The sequence below is a fragment of the Drosophila albomicans genome, unplaced genomic scaffold (assembly GCF_009650485.2).
Source record: "Drosophila albomicans strain 15112-1751.03 unplaced genomic scaffold, ASM965048v2 utg000094l_pilon, whole genome shotgun sequence".
Classification (NCBI taxonomy): Eukaryota; Metazoa; Arthropoda; class Insecta; order Diptera; family Drosophilidae; genus Drosophila; species Drosophila albomicans.
This window is the reverse complement of record NW_026263510.1, coordinates 6,389-16,485: the sequence shown is the minus strand read 5'-3', so window position 1 is coordinate 16,485 and position 10,097 is coordinate 6,389. Positions and strand designations below refer to the sequence as shown.

Here is a 10,097-nt window from a genome sequence, read left to right as displayed (position 1 = left end):
GCCTAGCATAGTGAATATGGTCAGGTTAATAATAACTAGACCAATTGTGTTGAACCTTAATCATTTTTCAAAATAACGAGTATGGCAAAATTTTAATAATGATCCACTCTAGGACATAAAGTGAATGATTTGAAGTGAGTTCAATTGACAAAATTTTCTTTATTACTTGATTTATATTATTGCAGATTAGACGGTAAATTAATTTTTATTTCTGATTTCAAGTATTTCAATCAGCTTTGGATTTATCCAGTTGCCAAGGAGCACCGGACCAGCTTCAGTTGAGCCAATTAGTTGGCAATTATTTTGCTAATGAGCTACCACATTAACCCACAAACTTCCCCAAAAAAAAGAAGAAGGCGAACATTAATTCGGCCCCTTCCCATCATTAACACCAACAGAGGGTCAAAGTCAAGGAGCAAAAGTGGCGAAGAAGGAACAAAATTCTCGGGTTTCTAAGTTTGTCGTCAAGCTGATGAAATATGTTCATGGGAAAAGACATTCGTAGTAGGTATGGTGTTTATGTATATTCTTACATTATCCTGAACTTGATGCTGGCCCAACTGATAAACGCTTTCACCCCTCTCGCTATTCACCCCTCCCTCCAAACAGTGCTGTTCGCTTTATGGTGCCTCTTACGAGGCACGCCCCGAAATGACCTTATCGACATTTAGCAACGTTGACAGCCACTGTTCGTTAGAAAGCAACTGACTCGTGGTACTTCTTGTCCATAGGGCGTAGAATGAAGGAGACGCAGTCTGGCACAGTTTGCACAATTAAATGAAATGCCGCTGCGTCGTGTCAATTTCTTTTTGCGTCTGTGGCTTGAAGCTCATTAGGTCAGCGTTGCTGTCGCTGTCACTGTCGCTTTATGCTGTTGCTCTTTTCCTCTTTGCTTTTATTGTTAGCCGTTAAAATTGTGTCCTGTGTCCGCAATCACAGGAAACAGTTCAGACTCAGCTCAAAATTAAGCTGAAGATTTCCGTTTACTGGTTGACTTTAAAAAATGACAAAATCAAAAATCAAGACTGTAAATGGAGAAAGCCTTTGTGCACTGAAATGCCAACTGTGATGCTCATCTATAGTTAGAAATGAAAAATAGTGCATTCATGCGAAATTGACCCTAAAAACGTCATGTTAAGGATACAAATTCTTCTTTTCGGCTTGACAAAGCTTTTTCATTTTGTTTCCGGTTTGCTTAGCTATGGAAAGAAGTGCGTATTTAACTTGCAGGTTCCGACACAGTTTCGAGTTCATATTTGAATAGGGTTGGACAGTTCACATACCTTAATTCCAAATCAAATTAGCAAGTCCCAATGGGATTAGGGCTGGCACAGCGTTCATAAATCAATATTCATAATTTGTAATCCACGTTTAATTGAGATAAATTACGTGTATTCAACAAAGGACATGACTTGCCCTGTAGCTGATGATTATGGGTGCATAGAATTGTCATATGTATTATGGTTACGAATAATAGCTAATAAGCCCACGCATAAACATATAAACATTTAGGAGTATAAGCGAATATAGAATGTATGATAATTTTCTCATACTTAATATTGATACCAAGAGATCGTTGAAAGACAACTAATGTGGCGATTATAGAAATATTATATTATAGTAGTATTCAACATAACAACCAGCAAGTTGAGAGTAGGAATGTAAAAGTCTTTGCATTAATATTCAAACAAAAACTTGAAGCACTTGAAACTTGAATAGAAATTGTGGAAAACGTTGGACATACAAAATTTTAAAATAACATAATATGAAAATAGTTTTTTAAGTAATACTCGAACTGTGTATTGATTTATTTGTTGTGTTAAGTGGATGAAATGCAATTTGTGTTTGTGTCAACTGCATGAACTTAACCAATTTGTGTAGAACTAAAGCAATGGTAATACAAGATTAATAGATTAAGAAATTGTGTATTTCACACTATGACAATGGCCATTCAAAACGAGCAGAGCATTGAAAGTGATTTAAATAGCTTAGTAAATTTGTTTATCCCCAATCTGCAGTGCTTAGTCATCACCTTTTGAGACCAACTGCCAGTCAATTGGTTCAGTGGCAACCCACTTGAGTCTATTTGCTGTCCAGAACGAGGCTGCCGTTAGTTGGTGTTAGTGGCTCAACATTTTGCTCAGTTTGTCATGTGATTTAATCAAAGTTTGCTGCACCTAAATCCCGCCAGTAATCGTCAGCAGAAAGAGAGAGATGCCACCCAACAAGACGGGTAGGATGGGAATGACTGCGCAGTTTGTGGGGTTAGTTGGAGACATACTAGAGTCAGACTCAGGCTCAGATTGAGAACCTCTGACCAATCCACCTGCTGCTTTGTGGACTTTGTGTTGTGAATTTACTTAGCATTTTCTTCCACACAGATGACTCTGTCAGCTGTTGACTTGAACTGGAAGTCGTCTTGGGTTGCGGCTGTTTGTTATTTGCCTGCCTGACTGCAGGTGTACCCTCTCTGTCTTTCTCTCTACTTCTGTCTCTGTTTCTGCTTCCGACTTGCGGGCTAAGGAGTAACAGTGTCACAGTTGAATGTCGCTTGTGTCCTTCTGATGCCGATTTAAGTGCCAGCAGGAGACTAAATGCAATAAACACCATTAGCTGCAAAGGCAATGGGGCTTCACCAGCAGGACCTTTACCTCTCGACTCCACTTCCAGCAGCAGCAGCAGCAGCAGGACAACCAAGGACCAAGGTAACGTTTTCGTGTTTTACTTTGAAAGGAAAGTTGTACTGCAAAAGTAGCACAAGAATCGGGACCACAAGCTACGAATGGAAGAAAAGCACCTGCAAGTGCAAGTTGAAAATGTTGCGGCAACAAAATGCAAAGGGTAACTTAAGTGAATGAAAAAGTTTCAAACTGCGGGTGCTATAAACTGAATGCGGTTCATAAGGCGCACACAACGCACTGGCCCACTGAAGATGGAGCTACAACTTAAGGTCGAGTATAAGTTGATTGCGTAATTTGCTTATCGTTGGCAGTCTGTTTGGTGTTTGAGTTCCGCCTTTCTTATTTTTGTACTTAGTTGATTAGATTTGCGGCCAGTAAGGATTAATGGTCATATTTTGAAACGACTTCTAACATAATTCTTTTGTTTTATATATTGTTTGTATTGTAATCCAAAAGCAGTGGCAGTTGGCAAAAAGCTGGAGCTAATTGGTTATTTACGAAATGTCATTAATTAAGTATTTAAATCAGGTCAATTGCAGATTAAAACAAATAAATTAAATAATTTAAAGCGTGTTCAATAACATGATAGTAACAACTTTTATTAAAATTCATTGTATTTGGTCATTGCGGTATTTATTTAATATTTATGCTACGGCTTTAAGCAAATCTCTTGGAGCAACAAAAGGTCGCCAATGAAAAGAACAAACAATATAATGAGTATTTAAAAAAGTTTAAAAGCACAATTTGCATACAATTGGTAGCAATCAAAATAAATATTGTATTTATTTTTTCACCAATTTCACAGCTCTTTAAGTGTTTACGTTGCAACATATTAACATTATTCAGTGTTTACAAATTTGTTAAACTTTAATGCTCTTTGTTTAACTACATGCATGTTTAGTTAATCAGAAATTGTCCGAATTATATAAATGATATTCCCGCTATCCATAGGATAGAGGGGATTATAGTTTTCTTTCCTCCACGAAATGTAATATATATTCTTGATCAGCGTCAACAGATGAAACGATATATCTGGCCGTCTGTCCGAATGAAACGCTAGATTTCAGAGACTATAAGAGATAGAGTTATAACTTTTTTCGGCAGCTTTTTTTATGTTTGTATACGGATCAGGTTTGTTTCAAAATTTTACCACACCACCAAAAATTTGGGAAAAATCGAATAACCAGTCTAATTTATATAGCTAGAGTCGCGATCAATAGCGATCATATAAATTGTGAAATTCATTTAAGAATTATTTTTGTATGGGAAAAACACCTACTAATTACGGGATTTAGCTGCTTTGGGTGACAATTTGATATATTTTGAATGTAGTAATATTTCGACATACAATTTAATATATATTATTAATAAGACCGCACAGTTTTACTCTTATTCAGAATGGGTAGCGGATATTTCACTGTCGAGCAAACTCGACTTTAGCTTTTTACTGGTTCTGTCTATTTAGACTATAAGGAGTATCATAATGACCACATGATACTACTACATTAAAGTGTTTAAACTTATTAGTAATTATTTAATTATTAACCAAATTGTGCCTTAAAAGTGTTTTCGCTATTTAGTTGCAGACCACATCAAAGTATTGTCCAAAGTTATCAAAAAATTCAAAAACTCGCTACTAGAACGAATCTCCTGCACCATCAGTGACAATTTGAAGCACAGACGTGTGCATGTTTCCTATTCTCTCAGCATTTGAAGTATTTGGACAGACAAAATCGTCTGTGCTGTATGTTTCAATCTATTCTCTTCAGCATCCTGCTATTTCAGCCGACTTAACGCTTTCCACTGACCACAAAATAAAATGATGCAATGTTGCAAAAACAATAACAATGCTCCTACGCTTTTTGCCAGCGCATTTCTTGCCTGCTATTCTCTACACAATTTCTTTCACTGAAATCCACTCAACTTCAAAAACACACACACTCTCGCACACATATAGGCATACATATACGCACACACACAAGCACACACGGATGCATACACATACACATCCGAATGCAACTCTTGCGGTTCATTGTACTTTACGAGCATTTTTCGTTCTCGCGACTTCCGCGATGTTTTGCTGCCATTTTGTTAGGTTTTTGTCATTTGCTTTTTTGTGTATGAGTGTATGTGTCTGCGGTCGGATCTTTTTTATACCCTTTATCAATTGAACAAGTCGGTATGGTGTATTTTCGTTATTCCAATTCAAATGTAATAGCCAAAATTATTAAATTTCGTCAAGGGAAAGATTTTATAACATTCAATCCAAAGTATCTCAAACAGTTGAGAAAAAGATCCATCCGAAAACTAAAGTAAGTGGAACTAGCTACGTCCAAGGTATCTGCTAGTCGAACAGCCCGCACATGATTTTGTTGTCGCTTTGGTTTTGACTTTATTTTCCGCGCATCGAACAATAGTTTGAGCCAAGGGTTGCCTCAATTGTTTGGCCATAAATAATGGGCAATGTCAGAGCAAACGTGGCGACAGTTGGCCTTAGATATGATGGTTCATGGCTCGCCATAACTGTGCCGTGTGTTTAAAGGGGCAATGCAAATATCACGTATACACCACAGCGCTTAAGCTATTTCTAAATAAATTTGTCACATTCATACCAATGGCAAATGACACGCAGGGGAATGGTGCTCGTTGTGCTGCGGTTACATTACACTGCATTAGGCCATAACGCAGTTGGCCAACAACTTTCTAACCGCATTTCGGACATTTTCGCATAACGCAATGCCCTAACTTCGTATGTGTGTGCGATTGCGTCTGGACTGACAGCTGTTCATGTTGTCCGTTTTCTGCCAATGGCGGACATCACATTAGCCCCATTTAGCGTCTGTGTGGTCATAATTCACTGAAATTAATTGTCGCATTCAAGTTTTTTGCGGTCAGCCTTTGTTGAAATTTGCAGCTCTTATATCTCGAGGGTGATGTTACTGGTTACTCGTGCTCGTATCGATGACAGCGCCATTCGCTTTTCAGTCGGTTATTTATGGCATAACTACTTCGCTTTTAACTGAAAAGAACTCTCGCTTCAAAAAGTTTCATTTGATTTGCACTTATCACGCTTCAACTAGAGGAGAAGGCATAAATGGTGGCGAACAATTTATTTCTTGATGAACAGTTTTTCAGATCTAAGTTTGCCAAAATTTTTGGCATTGGCCATATGGTTGAACAGCTAAATCAGTGATAAGGCTTTATGCCAAGTTATGTTTCAGTGAAAAACCATTTTGCACAAAGAAATAAACTAAATCTAGTCGTTGATTTCTGAAGACTCGATAACCTCTAAAGAGGGTAAAAGTATCTTAGCTAGTTAAGGGTTTCGATAATTGTTTAGCCACAAAAGGAAGCAAAAGCCAAAGTCGAGTGTGCTCGTCTGCGAGATACCCGCTTCCCATTTTGAATGAAAGCAAAACAGTGCGGTTTAATTTTTAAAATATACCAAATAATGTACTAAAATATGCGAAAAGCAATATTTGGTATATCAATGAAGTACTACATTCGAAATATATAATACTAAACATGTCAAAATATACCAGATTGGCAACCAATATATACTTTATGCGGTTGGAAGATGACTCTTTCTTCCTGTTGCATACATTTCTAGAGCATAGCATAAAGTTATAATACCCGAGTACAAAAATAAATTAAATTTATTTCGCAAATTGTAAAACTATTGTTCACTTTCACAAAATAAATTAAATTTATTTTCCAAATTGTGAAACTCTTGTTCACTTCTATGATAGATGAATAAGTACCATGAGGTCTTTAAAGTCTTTAAATTAAAGTCAAATGAATTTGTTGTATTTAAATGCAAAATAGCTCAAAGAGAAAGAAACGAGCTTTAAAGCTACCAGATAGGTGGAAATTATGAAAAATATAAAACCAATAAAATTGAATAAGTAATGCGAAGTGAAAGGATGTTTGGGAAAGGAAAATCACGTGGAAATGGCCATTGCACCATTTTATGCAAATTGTTATGTCCACATTTTCAGAGTGGTTCAATTAGGGATGGCTGAGATTATTTGAAAAGGGATGCTTACTGCGTCCTGCTTCAGGCAACATCTATCTCCGTATAAAATTATGTTTATCAGGTAGTTGTTTAGACAGCTGCATTTTTTTTACTAATTTTATTACCATTCTTCGAGGAATCTTACACTTTTATGTATTTGCCGCCAAACGTTGCCTGCTCTTATCTCTGACATCATTGTCAGCTTTAAGCTTTACTTGTTGTTGCTGTTCGGATTGTTGTTGCCATTTATAGGAATGACTTTTAAAATAGGCAAATAAGTACTTTGTAAGTAATTTGAACGCCAGCTGTCCTGGCGGAATAGACATACTTATTAAAGGAGAAAAAGAAGGCGCAACCTACTTACCGCCCATCGACAGACACACTCATAAAAATAAGTCAACAGACAGGCCTCGAAACGATGCCATTCAAATGCTAAACAGTATCACGAGCACCCAAAAAGGCAGCAAAATGTAGCGCACAATGCAAAAAGTTGAAAAACTTTCGTTTTGACTTTGCATTGTTTTGCTTTATTTTATTCGGTATTGGGGGGGTTATAAAATAAAAATGAATGTAGACAAAAGTTTGCGCTGTTTGAAAGTCCGCAAATACCCGTACCCTTTTCCGTACCCGCACCCGCATCCGCTCCCCTAGCCGACACGCCTATTGACGCCACATAGAGTGAACCTGTAGTTGTGCCCTGAACGAGGGAGTGTCTGATAGACACGCACAGTGGGACGAACAATAGTGATATCTCGTAAATTACACATTGTGGGCTTAATTAAAAAATAATATACAATTAATTATAATTTCAAATTAACAGAACTTTTTATCGACCTTTGCTTGCACAATATTTATAATTATATATATATTTTATATATATTTTAATTCAGAAATATTTTTCTGTTTTTCATATTTATCTATTACATTTTATGAACGATTAGTATTTTATCTGCTTGGGTAATTTTTTGTTACCAAAAAGAATCTCGAATTTTGGTACATAGGATAATATTGTTTTTGATTAGGCAACAATTAAATATTGCAAAAATAGTAGGCAGTTGCTTATTGCTTCAGAATATAATTTATTAATGAAACTTTTTTGGTTACACCAAACATAGTTTTTATATTTTATTTTATTGTATTAAATCTGGTATTAAATACTAATGTATTTTTTATAGTAAACAAAATACGGACCGCTAGGACCTTTTGACTTGAAAATTCAAAAAAATATGGGACGTATCATATCTTATTTAATATTCGTAAAGTCGAATTATATTAGCTCACTATTGCTTATACTGTGTGGTATTTCTAGATTGCATATCGCATTTTATATAGTAATCGCATTCCGCATCAAGTTTACCCACTGTCATTATGGCCGTGGCCCCTGACGATTCAAATGCGGCCGGAAACAATAAAAACGCCGGTCGCACAATGCGAACTGCATAAAAACGGCTTATTACGCTGTACACTAGACTATGCTTTTTCTGTCTCTTTTCGGCTCGTTGTCGAGATATACCAAGCTTCAACAACAATTGAAATAAATGAATTTGCCGAAAGGATTCAGGAAGTGCGCACATAAATTGGAATATTACAATATGACGGCGAAGGGCTAAAAGAATATCAATTCTTACTGCTACAGCTAAAAAATGTTATATAGAATTTTAAGCACAAGTACGAATATGTACGTTCCCAGAAGCGTGTTCGGGTCCAAAATAAAACACAATTTTTGTATATAATAATTGAATCGGATTAATTTCGAAATTCACATAACAAATTCGGGAAGAAGCCAAGCTCTGCAGATTAACTTAATTAACTTTTCGTAAAAGGTGCGTACACTGAAGTAGGAAACCCAGCTAACACTAATGCAATTACACAAACAACCACACACACACACACACGGACACATGGACAACACTTAAAAGTAAGCCAATTTCATGCGTCGTCGTATACCCAGTTTAACAGAGAGGCCAAAAAAGTGGCACCTATTTCAAACTCAATTAAACACGGCATGGCCAAGCCATGTCCCAGTCAATTCGACCCGTTGACTATTTGGGAAGGGAATCGCCCTCCGTTTCCCCAAGCGCTTGAAGTGCTCCACGTGAAAGGGGTCCTTCTAGTTGAAACCTGTGTGAAAGGATGCGCGTGTTTGCCTGTTTCCAACTGTGAAAACCTTTTGTCTGCCCTTAAGGATTAAGCAAATTCAAATGGGTTGCTTGCTTTTTTTGTGTGTGATGTGCTTTTAATCGTAGTATTATTCCTTTATTTCCAGGTCATTTAATATCAAATGGATTTCTAAACTTGAACAACGCTTTGTGTTCTTCCGGCGCTTTTGAGATGGACTAGTAAAGGTCTTAGCTATTTTTAGCTCTTTTGTTTTTTAAGGAGGCACATCGTTTTGTAATTCAATGAACATGTATAACACATAACAATATAATTTATTGTTTTGGACATTTACATATGTATATATCATTTTTCTTCATATTTTAAAACTAAATTAAGCGTTCATTATTCACCATCTTGACCAAGGAAATATAGAATATTCTAATGACATTTGTAACTGGTTGTTAGTCGATATTCCCACAACACTCGTTTATACTTCTGGCTTTGCTAGTCAGCTGTCACATTTAAATGACTTAACTCTGACACTGTTGGCTTAGTATAATGGGTGTCAGCAAAAAAATGTCCAGTTATTTCCATATGCATGAGCCCAATAGAGGTGCAAGAAGAAGAGCAAAAACACAACTGTCGATTAGCTTGTTTCTGCTATGTTTTGCTCATTTACATTCACTCACACATCGACCAGCGCACACACGTAACCATTTAGAACAGATACAAACACTTGCACACGTGCGCGCACCTTTTGTAAGGGTCAGTTTGTGACCCATAAAGCTTTGCATTTGGAATTGGGCAACTGCTGACCCGCATATGACCACCGCATAATTAGACCATTTTGGGGTCCTTATTATGGTCCAAATATTTGTGCCAGCAAATTGATTTCGTTTAGTGGCTTGTTGTTTGGGTCAAGTTTGGAAATCGGAGTACTTACATATGAGTATTCCAGGTAGTGGTAAGGTGACTTTACTGTGTTTATGTTACCTCAAAGGAAATATTGTTGTTAGGTGGAATGCATTAATTTTCAAGAGCTGATGAACGTTAAGCCCGCTTAATTTAATTTAAAAGTGTCCGATGTGAAGTTGACCTGAGTAAAGCAAGTCAATGGATTTAAAATAAATCTTCAATTTTTGTCATCAATTGTCGCCAGTTTTAATGTTTTTATTTCACAAAAAAAAGGTTTGAAAGTTTCTGTTTTTTATATGGATTCTTCTTTGTTTCACGCATAAGAAGACTTTATTTACCCTTTTAATTTTTGAACTCGATGTTGGCAGTGACAAGTTTCCTAACCG

At 36.5% G+C, this 10,097-nt stretch overlaps 1 long non-coding RNA gene across 1 annotated transcript; it reads left to right on the top strand.

Moving 5' to 3' along the window:
- The first annotated feature begins 8,394 nt into the window (after positions 1–8,394).
- LOC117577294 (uncharacterized) lies at positions 8,395–9,136 on the top strand. Its single transcript, XR_004573110.2, has 3 exons — positions 8,395–8,519; positions 8,648–8,901; positions 8,963–9,136. It is a non-coding gene; the product is annotated as an uncharacterized LOC117577294 (long non-coding RNA).
- Positions 9,137–10,097: the final 961 nt, after the last annotated feature.